The sequence below is a fragment of the Myodes glareolus genome, chromosome 7 (genome assembly GCF_982192425.1).
Source record: "Myodes glareolus chromosome 7, mMyoGla1.1, whole genome shotgun sequence".
Lineage (NCBI taxonomy): Eukaryota > Metazoa > Chordata > Mammalia > Rodentia > Cricetidae > Myodes > Myodes glareolus.
In genome coordinates, this window is record NC_142032.1 from 21,988,627 (window position 1) to 22,002,674 (window position 14,048).

The 14,048-nt window shown below is 40.5% G+C and overlaps 1 long non-coding RNA gene across 1 annotated transcript; it reads right to left on the minus strand.

The window, feature by feature from the left end:
- Positions 1-3,012: 3,012 nt before the first annotated feature.
- LOC148121312 (uncharacterized) lies at positions 3,013-8,929 on the minus strand. The gene is made up of 3 exons (XR_015738344.1): positions 8,721-8,929; positions 5,034-5,136; positions 3,013-4,285 (listed from the first exon to the last, which is right to left on the minus strand). It is a non-coding gene; the product is annotated as an uncharacterized LOC148121312 (long non-coding RNA).
- Between the last annotated feature and the right edge of the window lie 5,119 nt (positions 8,930-14,048).

Here is a 14,048-nt window from a genome sequence, read left to right on the forward strand (position 1 = left end):
CTCAGCTTTAATAGGTCAGAAGTTTTAGTCAGAGATGACATCTGTAGCAAAGTTTCTCAAGCATTGGGTGGTGAGCTTACAAGTTGTCACGTGACTACATGTGGTGGTGGAAAAAATAATAAATGGTTACTGAATGTGCTATGACCAAAACTTAACTCAGAGTCAAAATTGTAATGAAGCCAAAGTGTCGCTGGCAGTGTTTTCCTGCCATTGCATTGTTCTCCTTCGTTGTACCCTTGGTCCTGAATGTGTACCACACACACATTTTTCTGTGAATGCTGTCACATCAGCAAGGCCAGCAAGGTCTGCCCATATACATTGGCTCAGATTCAAGACTATTTATTGTATGTTGTGAACTGCAGTGCCTTTATTGTACACACAACAATTTCTATTTTTAACAAAAACACAATGGTTTGATTACAGAATAGGGGATATTTTCAACTCATTATTCTTTAGTATCTTTTGATTTTCTTGTGTTAAATGCTTCAATCTCACTAACTTACAAATCTGCTTTCATCTTCAACTGATAGCAAATTATGTGAATAGCAAAAAGCTTTTCCAAAATATATTTCTCTCTGATTTATTATCAGTAAATGTTAGCTTTGTATATCTCGTCTATGTTTCTATCTACCTAGGAACATATGTAAATTTATTGGGTAAAAGGGTGAATGAGTGTGATACAGCCCTGAAGTAGAACTTAGTCATATATTGCTTTTTTGTCTGAACTCTAAAATTATGGTTTTAAACATTTAAAAATAATGAACAATATGGGAGATGACTTTAAAATGTTTTCGAATGTTACAAGTATAGTAAAGGTATTACAAAACTGTATGTGAGATAATTTACTGCTGAAATACACCTCAATGTCTGCCCTGTCTAAAAATGGCAAAAGTCATGTTCGTCAAAATTACCATTTATTACCACTTCCTGAGAATAAAATAAAATTCTAATGATTCAAATAAACTTTGCAACATGGAATAAAATAGAACAGAGAGACAAAAAATTTCAGAGTGTTTCATTTACAGTAAGTTTCTGTTTACAGTTGCAGGGCTTGATGCAGATTAAATTTCTTACTGTAGGACATTGACAGAAAATTTTTGTATCCTGTATTGTGCAGTCATTGATTCTGTATAGATCCTAAGGTCCTGAGGTGTACCTTGGAAGAATTATAGAGAAAGAGGCTTACTTTACATTAGCGTGAACATTAATCTTTGACTCAGAGAAGCTCAGCACATTTTCCCAGAGTGTTTTAGCAGAACTATCAATGAGCTAGAAGATAGGTTTCATGGCTTTGTATCTATTTTGATTCCAGCTAGTAGAATGAATAGATCCTTCGATACCTGGTGTCAAGTACTATGTAAAGCCTGATGCGTGAACTCTGGATCCAGCAAAAATCTGATGAGCCAGATATACTTTCTGAGAGCATCAAATTCCTAAACACAATTGTGCTAAGTGATTCAGAATCCTCAGTAATACTAAAAAACATTTCTTTATTTTATCTAAAAGTGTTTGAGCTTGAAAACTTTGCAAATGTATTGCTGGTTAAATATGTGTGCAGTAAACCAGAGTGAAATCTGGGTGCTCACTTTAATCTCACTAGTTCAGGGCCTTGGAATTACTGAATAGCCATTCTACATCTCTGTGCTCTTAGTAGGACAGAGGTGACAGAAGGTGAAGCCTGCAAATTCCTTTGGAGATTTAAGGTGGGGGATGGAACGCAAGTGATTCTGAAGTTGCTGCACATGCTTTGCACAGGCATTTCCAGTCATTTGGTCCTTGCTCTGTCCCCCATTTGCATTCAGGAGGCATTTGGAACTCATCTCTACTCAACATCTAGTGAAGAGGTGGATAGTTCAGAAAGATCTGTAAAGGCTCATTGTGGAGATAATGGGGGTTTCTTTCTCCTTCAGCTGTGCAATGCTTTCTCTGCTCTACTTTATCTTCCAGGAAGTCATAATAAAATATTTAAAATGTTGATTATCAAAACCAATTTATTTTGAAGAAAATAAAAGAACACCATTAATCTCTGAACTTCACTAACCCCTTGGGACTTTATTGACTTTATTGACTTTATTGACTATTTCCTGATGAAAATGGAATAGGTACAATGTGACTCTGACTTGCTATGTGACTTTTAGATTACCTTTCTTTTTCTTGGTGAAACTGAGATGTTAAAACTAATCTTCTTTCCTTAGGATTTGTTGCTTGTGTAGTCTATTGTTTGGTCAAACCACATTGAATGTCCTAGAAAATATATTTACATTCTCAGAGGACTGAGAATTAGAAGAATTTATATTTAGCATATTAAAAATGAGTGTATTTAGGTAGACTAAAACATACACAAACCCATTGAAGGGTGATGATAACGTGTCCTTGTACATAAAATAATCTCATGGATGGAAGACATAGCAGATGAGGGGTGTAGGGCAGGAGTGTGGGAAGGATGACCATTGGAGAGATGCTATGTGGGCTCCAAAAATGGAGGTAAGATTTAACCAAGTTTCTGGCTTTGATGAACAGGGAATGGCAATTGTAGTGATCAAGTGTACTCCAACTTTGAGGAGATTGTCTTGATTTTCATTTATGAATGATGGTGAGTAAAATGACTAAAGAGTCTGAATAAGGAAGCAGTTTGTAGCCGTGTAGTGCTGTCGACCTGAATGAAGAATTTAAACATAAGAAATCTACAACAGACAATAGAAATGGTGCCATCAGTATAGAACTTGTTACATGTTATATATTTGAAAGAGTGTCATGAGCCACCTTTTTGGGGTGACTTCTGCTGGGCTCCTAGGCATGGTGGATTTGTATGTTCCAGGGCAGGGTCATGAGGATTAGAAAAGTTAGATAGGAGGGACAGAGATAGGGAAGACTCACAGAGACACAGGATAGTAAGGGGAGGGCAACTCAGTGAATACAGAATGCTGAATTCTGACTTCTGAGTTCACCTGTGTTTATTTTCCATACACTTTTATACCCCAATACAAAAGGGGGGAAGACGGCAAAAGAGTATTTTATCATGATACAAAGGACAACTGGAACAGTTACTTGTCTCAATATTTGAGACATCAAGTAACTATTCTGAGTTAAGCATTCTGTTGTTTGGGTAGTGAACCCACACTAGACCAAGTATCTTGAAGGCAGCCATGTCATAAATCAAATCTCCTATTCAAAAGAAGGAGCAGAAGTATACTTGAATTCTCTATCATTTGGTCAGGGTGGAGTGGATGTACGTCTATAGGCCATCTTAATGTACAAAACACGAAGTAACCACACCCTAGTTCAAAGTGTGTAGCTACAGTTATTGTCAACTGATGCGACCGCCTCGAACCAGCAATGACGACGTGACAACGGAGCTCTTCTTGCGCGCAGTTTATTCAGGACCTTGAACAGTTGTTTCTCTCTCGCTTCTCTCCCGTTTCTCTCTGTCCCGGGGCAGACCTCTCCCAGCCCTTATATAGGCTATGGTCACCTATCCCGGAGTGCCACGTGGACATTGTCCATAGGCTCAATTATACGTAAGTGACACACGATCATAGCAGGTCACGGGTCATCACCATAAAAGGAGTTGTTTATCACAGAGAGCGCTGGCTTTCAGCCTTGCAGAGGGCGGCAGCCGGCGCCATCTTAAAGGTGCGGCTCCACGCAGCTCCCTACAGTTCCCCCTTTTTTGTTTTCACACAAGCAACAGGTAAGAGTAGGGGTCTGATCTCTGTCAAAAAATTAGGAGCAATCTACTGATGTCTAGCCAGGTTCTGTCCACCCAGAGAAATGCCAGATCTGCCTGGTGCCTTTTGTGCAGAGGTGGGAGATCAGGCACCAACCCACATGCAATCAGACTTGCTCTTCTTAAGACCAACATTACAAGCTTTCAAGTGCAGTGCACAAGCCTCGCAACCTGTGTCAACAATCTTTTAACGTAGCTAGCCATATTTGGGGAGACTGTCCTGCTTCAATGGCCGTAAAAGCCTGAATGCTCATAGCTGTGTTGCGACGCTGTGAGGTCCGTAGGCAACATATGTGCCACAGACACACCAAGGAGGCAAGCACCATTAGACCTGTCAGGGCTCCTATTCCCGTCCACTCCTTAAAGTAACGAAAAGTTTGTCTCAGCATGTTAAGAAAAGCATCAGCAGTAGGTAACTCCAGTCATGTGGCATTCAGGGAAATGATCTGGTTGTTCAAGGTGTCCGTCAGGTTCTCGAACTCCTTGCTCCATTTTCTCTGGAGGTATGCGCTCAGCTGCCGGCTCAGGGTACTGTTCCTTGTAAAATTCTCAGCCAATCTGGAAGTAATACATAAAGATGAGAGGGAATGAATACATCCTACACTGGTTAAGGTCACTAAATCATCCACTTGCGCTTGTAAGAGATCTACTCTTTGGTTTACTGTCAAAATGCCAGCTTTTAAATGACCATCAATGGATTTCAGAGTGGTCATTGTGGAGGCTGTTCTCTCCACGATTTCATTAACTGTCTCTGCAATCTGAGTTGTTGCAGCCATGGCAACAGCAGCTGTCGTGGCAGCTGCAGCAGATACAGCAATTGTGGAGACTAGGGCTGCTGCTATCCCAAAGTCTCGTTTTGTTCTGAGCAAATGAGCGATTGGGAAGGCACCCGTATCAACTCTGACCAGGATGGGAACATATGTGGGAACTCTCATCACCACAGCCGTGTTATAAGTGCCTTTCCAGCATTGACTTGCAATGCAAGTTGCCTTAGAGGAATTACAATAGATCACATCCTCTGTGGCATTGGTAATATTGGTCAGCAGTAGCATTTGAAAGAACGCCCTTCGTATCTCTGCTGGCAGAGATGTTAAGTAGCCGAACAGTCAAATTACGAAGGGCAGCAAAAGGCTCTAAGGATGTAAAGGCCCCTCTTTCATTAGAAAGAATCCACTGAAACCAGGGCCAAGTATTTTAAAACTTTTGACATAGAATGAACAGGTATAGGAATTGGCCATGCTTTTGCTATGACCCACAAGATTTGTTCATTGGCCTGGATCAACAATGGGGACATCAGGACCATCACCATCAGTAGGATCACAGTCTGAGGCTTCATCTTGCTTGTTGTTCCTCTGCACTTGTACTTTTCTCACCAAGCACTCCCGTACCCAAATAGGGTCCAAATGATCCTGTGGAAAAACACAAACAGAACCTCGTGCCTATGCCAGCACGGGATCAGGGCCATACCAGACCCCTGTCAGAACGTCTTTCCACTTCACTAGACCTTTAAGTTGGCTATTTGGACAAGCATGTCTGTCCACTGAAGATTGGTTGGAATTATCCAAATTTAAAAAATTCAAGGTAAATAAGGCCAAAGAAAGTCTATTCTTAGGGGATTGTTCTAAGCCAATTCGAACCCTTTTTGTTTTTGAAGCATTTCTTTTAAGGAGCGATGGGCACACTCCACAATGCCTTGGCCTTGTGGATTATAAGGCAGTCCATGTACAAAGTGAACACCCATACGTTGGCAAAACGATGTAAACTGTTTACCAGAATAGGCATGGCCATTATCTGTTTTTAGCTGTTGGGGCTTGCCCCATACTGCCCATGCTTCTAAACAGTGGGCAATCACATTGTTCGCCTTTTCCCCTGTCATGGGATTGGCATGCATGATACCAGAATAAGTATCCACAGAAACATGTACATACTTCAGTTTGCCAAATTCTGAAATATGAGTAACATCCATCTGCCACAGTTTAAGGGGGAGCAATCCACGTGGGTTGATCCCCAAAGTTTGAGGATGATGATATATGACACATTGTGGACAATCCACAACCACCTTGCATGCATCAGCACGGGAAATGGAAAATTTTTGTTGTAGGGTTTTGGCGTTAACATGAAACTGTTTATGAAAGTCATGAGCCCTCTGCAGGGCAGAGGCAAGAAACATCCATTCTTGTCTGGTACACTGATCAACCTTGTCATTGCCAGCAGCTAGAGGGCCTGGCAAACCTGTGTGTGCTCGAATATGTTGCACAAAAAAGGGATGTTTTCTCTGCCATAAAAGGCACTGTAGTTGGACAAATAATACATGTACTTAACTTGATGCTTTTAAAAGTCCAGCACATTCAAGATGTTTTAAAGCATTAACTACATAAGCCGAATCAGAAATCAAATTAAATGCAAAGGAACAGGCCTTAAAGACCTCTACTACTATAGCTAATTCCACATGTTAGGGGGTTCCTGGGGAAAATTGGTGTGTAACAGGCTCTGCGGACTCCACAACCATTTTTGGATCCATCTGTAAATGTAACACTGGCCCCTGGTATAGGCTGCAAAGCAGTTATTTTAGGGAAAATTACAGGTTGTTCTTTAAAGAATGACAGGAGAGGATGCTTAGGAAAATGACAATCAATGTATCCGGAATAAGAGCAACACAAGATGGCCCAATCATCGATGGTGGCACATAACACTTTCATTTGAGCATTATCATATGGGACTAGCAACATCTTAGGCGGGCATCCAAAATGTTGTAAACAGGTTAGGACACCCTGCTGAGCAAGTACAGCCACAGCAGTGGGATAATGTTCTATAGATTTAGCAGGGGAAATTTTAGGATGGATCCACAGCAGTGGCCCCTCTTGCCATAATATACCTGTAGGTTGTAAATTTGTAGGTAAAATACACAGTGCGATATTCTCCACAGATTTTACTCATTTTAAGAACGCCTTGGATAGTCTTTCTTCTATCAAAGCAAGTGCTTGTCTGGCCTCGTCAGTCAAGTACCTGGGGGAGTCCAGGGCTGCAAACCCTGACAGGATCTCATATAGAAGTCTTAATTCATCATTAGTCATACCTAAACTGCCTCTTATCCAGTTTATATCTCCTAATAATTTTTGAAAATCATTCAAAGTACATAGATGGTCCTTTCTAATTTCCACCTTTTGGGGAACAATTTGATCATGTGTCACTTTAGATCCCAAATAATTAATCATCTTATCTTGTTTTCTAATCTCAAGACAGCAGCTGCTAAGCCCGCATTCGTCAAAGGACCTCCAACCTCTCTGCATGCTTTCATCCAATACTCTAGCCCTCTGCTCCTATGCGGGTTAATTGCAGCTCTACATTCCTTGGTGCACTGCTCATACACTAATTGCTTAATAAAGGGCATAGCAGTATCAGGATCCCCAAATATTTTACCTGCTGCCTTCACCATTCTGGCTACAAAATTAGAGAAAGGCTCTACGGGTCCCTGTGTGATCTTAGTTAAATTGCCAGTAACTTCCCCTTTATTAGGCAGAGAATTCCATGCGCGAGTGGCAAGAGTATTAATTTGATCGTACACTTGGGGGGATACCCATTTTGTTGAGCAGCAAATCTGCCCTGCCCCAATAGCATATCTGCATCCCAAACTGCTTGAGCACCCCCAGCAGCTAAATTCCTTGCTGCCTGAACATTGGCAAATTCAATGAAAAATGCTTTCCAATCTAGATATTAACCAGGGGGAAGACAAGCCCTTGCAAGATTCGTCCAATCTGCTGGAGTCATAGCATATCTGTGTAAGGCTTCCACTTGAGCCATTGTAAAGGCAGTGGAAATGCCGTAAATCAGAACGGACTCTGCTAAGGCCTTAACAGTTTTGAAATCTAATGGCTCATGATATCTATTACCTTGCTGGTCTTGAAAAACTGGAAAAGCTGTCAACATCCCTGTCCTTCCCTCCACACTTCCGGGTTGAAAGTCATTCCTCCTTCAGCGCCAACCACTTCCGGATACAGAGGTGGAGCTGAAGGGGTTAAGCTTCGCCCTCCTTCTTTATTTTGTTCTGAATTTTGTTTCTCCCTGGCCTTTTCCCTGATCTTCATCTGATACATAGACTGTCGAAGAGATTTTAGGGGAGTCATATCCTCTTCTTCTTCCTCCTCATCTTCCTCTGACTTCATCGAGATGTTGGTATCTGAATCCTCTAACTCTGACAGACTAGGGTATAGTCTTGCCTGTCTTTTCTTGGGTGCCTTTCCCATTTCCTTCTTGTCTGACCCCGTATCTGACTTATCTTTTTCTGATGCCGCTCGCTCAGATCTCTCTTCCTGTAATTTTTCTAAAGCAGCCTGACCATGCTCCATAGCTTTACTACACCTTTGATCTTCCAGGCACCCTTGTACTAGTCTCCAAATCGTCCTAACCCCCTTTTTTAGCATACCCTGTTCTGCAGCAAAATCAAGATCACGTCCAAGTTTTTCCCAAGACGCTACACTAAGATTGCCTGAGACTGCAAACCAGGGAGCCAGTGTATCACATTCATTTAAAAACCTGCCCAACGTGCCTTTTCTTATTTTCAGACTCTTAGATCTAAGTAGCTCATTAAGAGCCAGAAAAATTGGGTGTGAAGAAGAAGTGCCCATAATCGTACTATCTCCCTTCTTTTCTTTTCTTTTGATTCGTCTACCTGCGGACTCGCTACTCTCAGTTTGACAGGACAGCTCCCGAAACCGTCTCAGTCTGACAGCGCGAAACCGCTTCAGTCTGACGGCTTGCGAAGCCGCTTGTGGGCTTGACAGCTCTCGGCAGAACTCTTACAGCCTGCGGCACTGCTTTTGCCTTTGATTCCCTACCTAGACTATCTGCTTCGTGAAACTCTAGCCTCGCTCTGGACGCGGTCACTAATCCCTGCTCTGGACGCGGTCACTGATCCCTACTCTGGACACGGTCACTAATCCCCGCTCTGGATGCGGTCACTAATCCTGCTTTTATCACAGATCCCCAAACTTACCCAAGGACTTTATTGGTGCACCCCCTGTCTGCTGCAAGTTCTGGGCTCCAGGGAGAGGAAGTGGCTTCTTCCCCATACGGGCCACCACTTGACATGACCACCTCGAACCAGCAATGACGACGCGACAACGGAGCTCTTCTTGCCCGCAGTTTATTCAGGACCTTCAACAGTTGTTTCTCTCTCGCTTCTCTCCCGTTTCTCTGTCCCGGGGCAGACCTCTCCCAGCCCTTATATAGGCTATGGTCGCCTATCCCGGAGTACCACGTGGACATCGCCCATAGGCTCAATTATACGTAAGCAACACATGATCATAGCAGGTCACGGATCATCACCATAAAAGGAGTTGTTTGTCACAGAGAGCGCTCGCTTTTGGGCTCGCAGAGGGCGGCAGCCGGCGCCATCTTAAAGGTGTGGCTCCACGCAGCTCTCTACAGTCAACAACTTTGAACAAGCTCAGACTCTCTGACCTTCAGACAAGGTGGAATAGGCTCACATTTTTGGGTCTCCAAATATTCCTTCCTTTTTACAAATTTTTTTAAGCCTGAGCTTCTGCTACAGAACTCATGACTATACCTGTCTTGGGGTTCATTTTCCCATCTTTCAAACTTACCTGTCATCGGTGCACACACTATCATTTATGTCCTGTCTTAGATTGCCTGGGGGAGGGAACTCTTACCCATCTCTGACTATCAGTCTCTGTAAACAAAAGGTTAAGGAAGAAAGCACCTCTAGGTGCTCTGTGCCTTTGAGCCAATTTTTGTCAAGAGAGTTTACTAGTAATGAGGTAATTATGTGCAAGCAGATAATGCTTTGTGATATACCTGCTCCTATGACTGTTTTTTCTAATAAAGGAGTAGAAATTGATCAGAGGTGAGATAATGATAGATAATTATCTATTAACCTTTATTTCTTAATTATACATTACATGTTTAAATGAACAGCATAATGCCTTAATCAAGAGCAGAAATATACATATAGCAAAATTGACCTTAAATTTGTATCAATAAGCCAAGAATCATACCAATGCAAATCTCTATAGCTTATCCCCCTTTAAATGTAAAGAAACATTTAAAAACAATATTTGGGAATATGGGTGTAGTTCTTGTCCAAAACTTCTTCCTGCTGTTTATTGGGTGAAGTAATTTTTTGAGAGGTGTTAAAGGCAACCTTTCAGGGGATCTTGGTCCATTAAACAACATTAGCTTAGAATTCATCCACAGGTTCTCATCCTCTGTGGAAAGAAAAGAAGAACCTCTTTTCCAAAGCAACTTATTCTCAGATCCATATTTTGAAGACAAAATACCTTTAAAGTGTATATGTTGGTTACTTAGATCCTTCACAGTAAAAAAATTTCAAAGAAAACACAATAATATACATAAACTAGACTTTCTGTGTATAGTCCATCTTTACATGGCTTATTTTTTTTATTACTCCTTTGATCTAACTCTTTTTCTTCTCTGCCCCAAGCCTACATACATTTTTTAAACACACTGTGCCTTGTTTAGAGGTCTTTTGTTTGAATCTGTCCTCTTGTGTATCTTTACTGTTCAGGAGCACTTCTTAAAATAAAACTTAAGTGACACCTTTGCTAGGGAAAATATGCTATGCCTGCTTGTCTTGCCCAGTTTAGCATGGGGGAGCTTTTGCTACCTCTGAGAGCCATGCTTACAGCCCCATTTCTAGGCACGCATACATTCTATGTTGCTATTAAGCAAGTTGTAGCAGTCTGTCCAACACTGTGACCCATTTAAATGCTCCATAGCCAGACATCCAGAAAGAGTCAGAGTTCGTGCTGGCAGCACCACCCAGAAAGCTGGCATTTCAAAGCCATGGCTTTTCTGCTACGACTGAATCGGGATAATCTCTCTTAAAGGAGCTACAGTGTGCCACCAGCAAACAAAGTCCATTTGGCAAAATAAATGAGTCTAAACTTTGTTTTTTAGTGTCTAGAATTCCTTTTCAAGCCCTCTCAGGTTTTACATGGATTTAGTCCACCATGTTGACGCTAATTTGTGGCAGATTTATTTATGAGAGAGGTAACTTCAAGAAGAGTGACAACTTTATGGCTTACTCGGCAGGGAAGCAAGCAGTGTTTCCATGTGTGTTAGGTGAGAAGGTAAGAAGAGGTATGCATTTTAAAAAGAGACTACACTTAAGTTTACTGTGGGCCCATATTTCATATAAAATAATTTACAGACAGGTTCATTGGACACTAGGCAGATGCAACCCTGTCAAACAAGTAAGACAGCCACCTGACAAAGACCAGGATGTATTCCTCCTTTCTCCTTTGATAGAAATGTAGATTGCCTGGGGAGAGGTGTTTGCCAAAGCTGGTGACTAAGTTGCAGGTGTTTCCCTAGCCCCCACATCCCCGGGAAAGAGAATATTAATGAGCTTCCACCTTGGTTTACCTGGGGGATAAAAGGTGTTTTGTATAATAAACTGTGGTAGATCTTCAGGATGGAGGAAGCCTGAGATGCCCTTCAGTGATGACTGTGTGAACTGTGTCTGGTTATTTCTCACGCCTCTGTGCCGGTACAGTTAGGGAAAGATAGTTTCTATGTTGGGGCCTATGGCCACCGACAGTTTACTGGCTACCCAGACCTGAATAATCACACAGAAACTATATTAATTGCAACACTGTTTGGCCAATAGCTTAGGCATATTCCTAGTTAGTGCTTCCATCTTAAATTAATCCATTTCTATTAATCTGTATATCACCAGAGGTCATGAGGCTGTGACCTATCAGTAAGGTTCTGACGTCTTTCTCCTTTGGCAGCTATGTGGTGTTTGCCTGAGTCCACCTTCTTTCTCCCTGCATTTGGTTTAGTTTTCCCACCTAGTTTGTTCTTCCCTACCATAGGCCGAAACAGCTTCTTCGTTAACCAATGGTAATAAAATATATTCACAGTTTCCAGAAGGGAATCCCACATCATTGCATAGAGGTTCCTGTGGGTGGCATGAAGAGTCATCTCCATGAGGTGAGAGGCACTTTTTTGTTGTTCTGTTTTTAATAGATAACTAATAATTGTATAAACTTAAGAATATACTATTATCTTTTCAATACATGTATATATGTGATATAAGCAATCAGGCTAACCAGAATATCTATTAAATATTTCAATACTTATCTTTCATTTCTGTTGAGAACCCTTAAAATCTTGGTCTGAGATTTTTAAGTACATGCGTTATTAACTTTAGTCACCATAAAATGCAATGCAAGAATAGAATCTTTATTTCTAACTAACTTGTATTCTCTGGCCACTGTCTCTTCTTTTTCCTACTTTCTACCTTTATTTTGTGAATTGGCTAATCATAACATTAAGAATGAGATCCAAACTCTCCATAGCTGCTATGGTGTCAAAGATTAGAAGACTGGCCAACACAAGGATTGCTGAAGATGAGAAGCAATTGAAGCTTGTACACTGGGGGTGGGAATGACCCCAAATGTATCAATGTAAACCCAGATACACTGATCCTGAAAGAAAAAAAGAGGCGGGTAATAGCCTTGAACTTTTTGGAATGGGAAAGGAGTTTTTGAGCAGAACACATTAGTACAGGCACTAAGATCAATAATTAATAAATGGAATCTCACAAATCTGAGAATTTTCTGCAAGATGAAGGACATTATCATTTGAACAAAGTCATAAACTACAGAATAGGAAAAGATTTTTATCAGCCACAAATCTGATAGAGAGCTAAAAAGCAAATTTAAGAAGAATTCAAGAAAATGGATATCAAGGTAACAAACAAATTAACAATGGGGTATGGATATAAGCATGGAATTCTCAATAAATAAAACTGAGAAACAAAAAAATGTACATCATTAGCAATTAAGGAAATGCAAACCAAAACTACTTTGAGATTTCATCTCACATTTGTTAGAATGGCTAAGATCAATAACACAAGTGACAGTCCATGCTGGCAAGGATGTGTAGCAAGAAGAGTACACTCCTTCATTACTGGTGGGAGTGTGAACTCGTATATTCACTATGGAAATCAGTGTGACATTTCCTCAAAAAATGGGAACTGATCTACCTCAAGATTCAACTGTATGACTCTTGGGCATATACCCAAAGGATGATTCGTCCACCACAAAGTGACTTTGTTCAACCATGTTCATCACTGCTCAATTTATAATAATATGAAATAGGAAAACAACCTAGATGTTACTCAACAGAGGAATGGATAAAAAATGTGTAAATGTACATTTACACAATGGGTTATTACTCAACCATTAAAAAAATGACATCATGAAATTTGTAGGCAAATGATATGGTTAAAAAAATCATTCCAGAACCAGAAAAAAATATGGTATGTATTCACTTATATGTGAATATTCGTTCTTAAGTCTATGATAACAAAACTATAATACCTAGAACCATAGAAGATAGGTATAAAGTAAGATACTAGAGTATAGCTAGAGACTTCACAAAGAAAGGGAAAGAGAATAGATACTTATTACAGAAGGATAAAGTGGGGGAGGAGGAGAGAGTTGAAGGAGAGAATATGGAGATAAACAGCTAAACTTTAAGGGCAATTAAGAGGTAGTATAGAAACCTAATACAGTAGAAACTTTCTAAAACACATTCATTTATGATGGCGATCTAAATGATGTCAACAAATAGTGAAGGAGTCAGAGTACAAACTGGCCATCTCTTGTCATCAAATGAAGTTTCTAGAACTGGGACTGGGTTGTTGACCAAAGGAGTAGAGAGAGATAAATGGACATAGATGTTGAGAAAGCTCAAATTCTGCAGACTAATTTTAGTTTTCACACAATTGCTAATATTTTATACTAATCTATCCCTCAATATCTTTCTTTAATTCTGATACTTATTCACAACTGATTTACTTCTTGAGAGTTATGAATTTTATCATTTTTTTCTCTTAGATGTTTCTAAATTCCAGTTAAAGAAGGCTATCCTTTTGTTATCATTTGCTTTATTCTATAGGACTTCCAGGCTTGCACACAAAAGTATCAATTTTGGAGCATCAAATATATTCCCCATAGAGGGAACTATAGGCTATTTATTATATTTGGTTACAGCTCTCTATTTTTTCATATACTTGTAAGAAGAAAATCCATAGTCATGACACATACCACTGGTCGGAGTTCCTGATGGTGAATATATGTGAACATTTCCTCCTTCTTCAAATATGTGTCTCCCATTTCCTCCTATAAAACTGAAAATTTTTCTATGCTAGGTATGGAACATGCTTCAGGGTTCAGTCTTATGGGATTAACCTTTGAGACTTTCTCAGCTATCATCCCAGTATCATTCCCTCCTGTAGTATCATTGGTAATCCTTCGTGTTTTACAGGGAC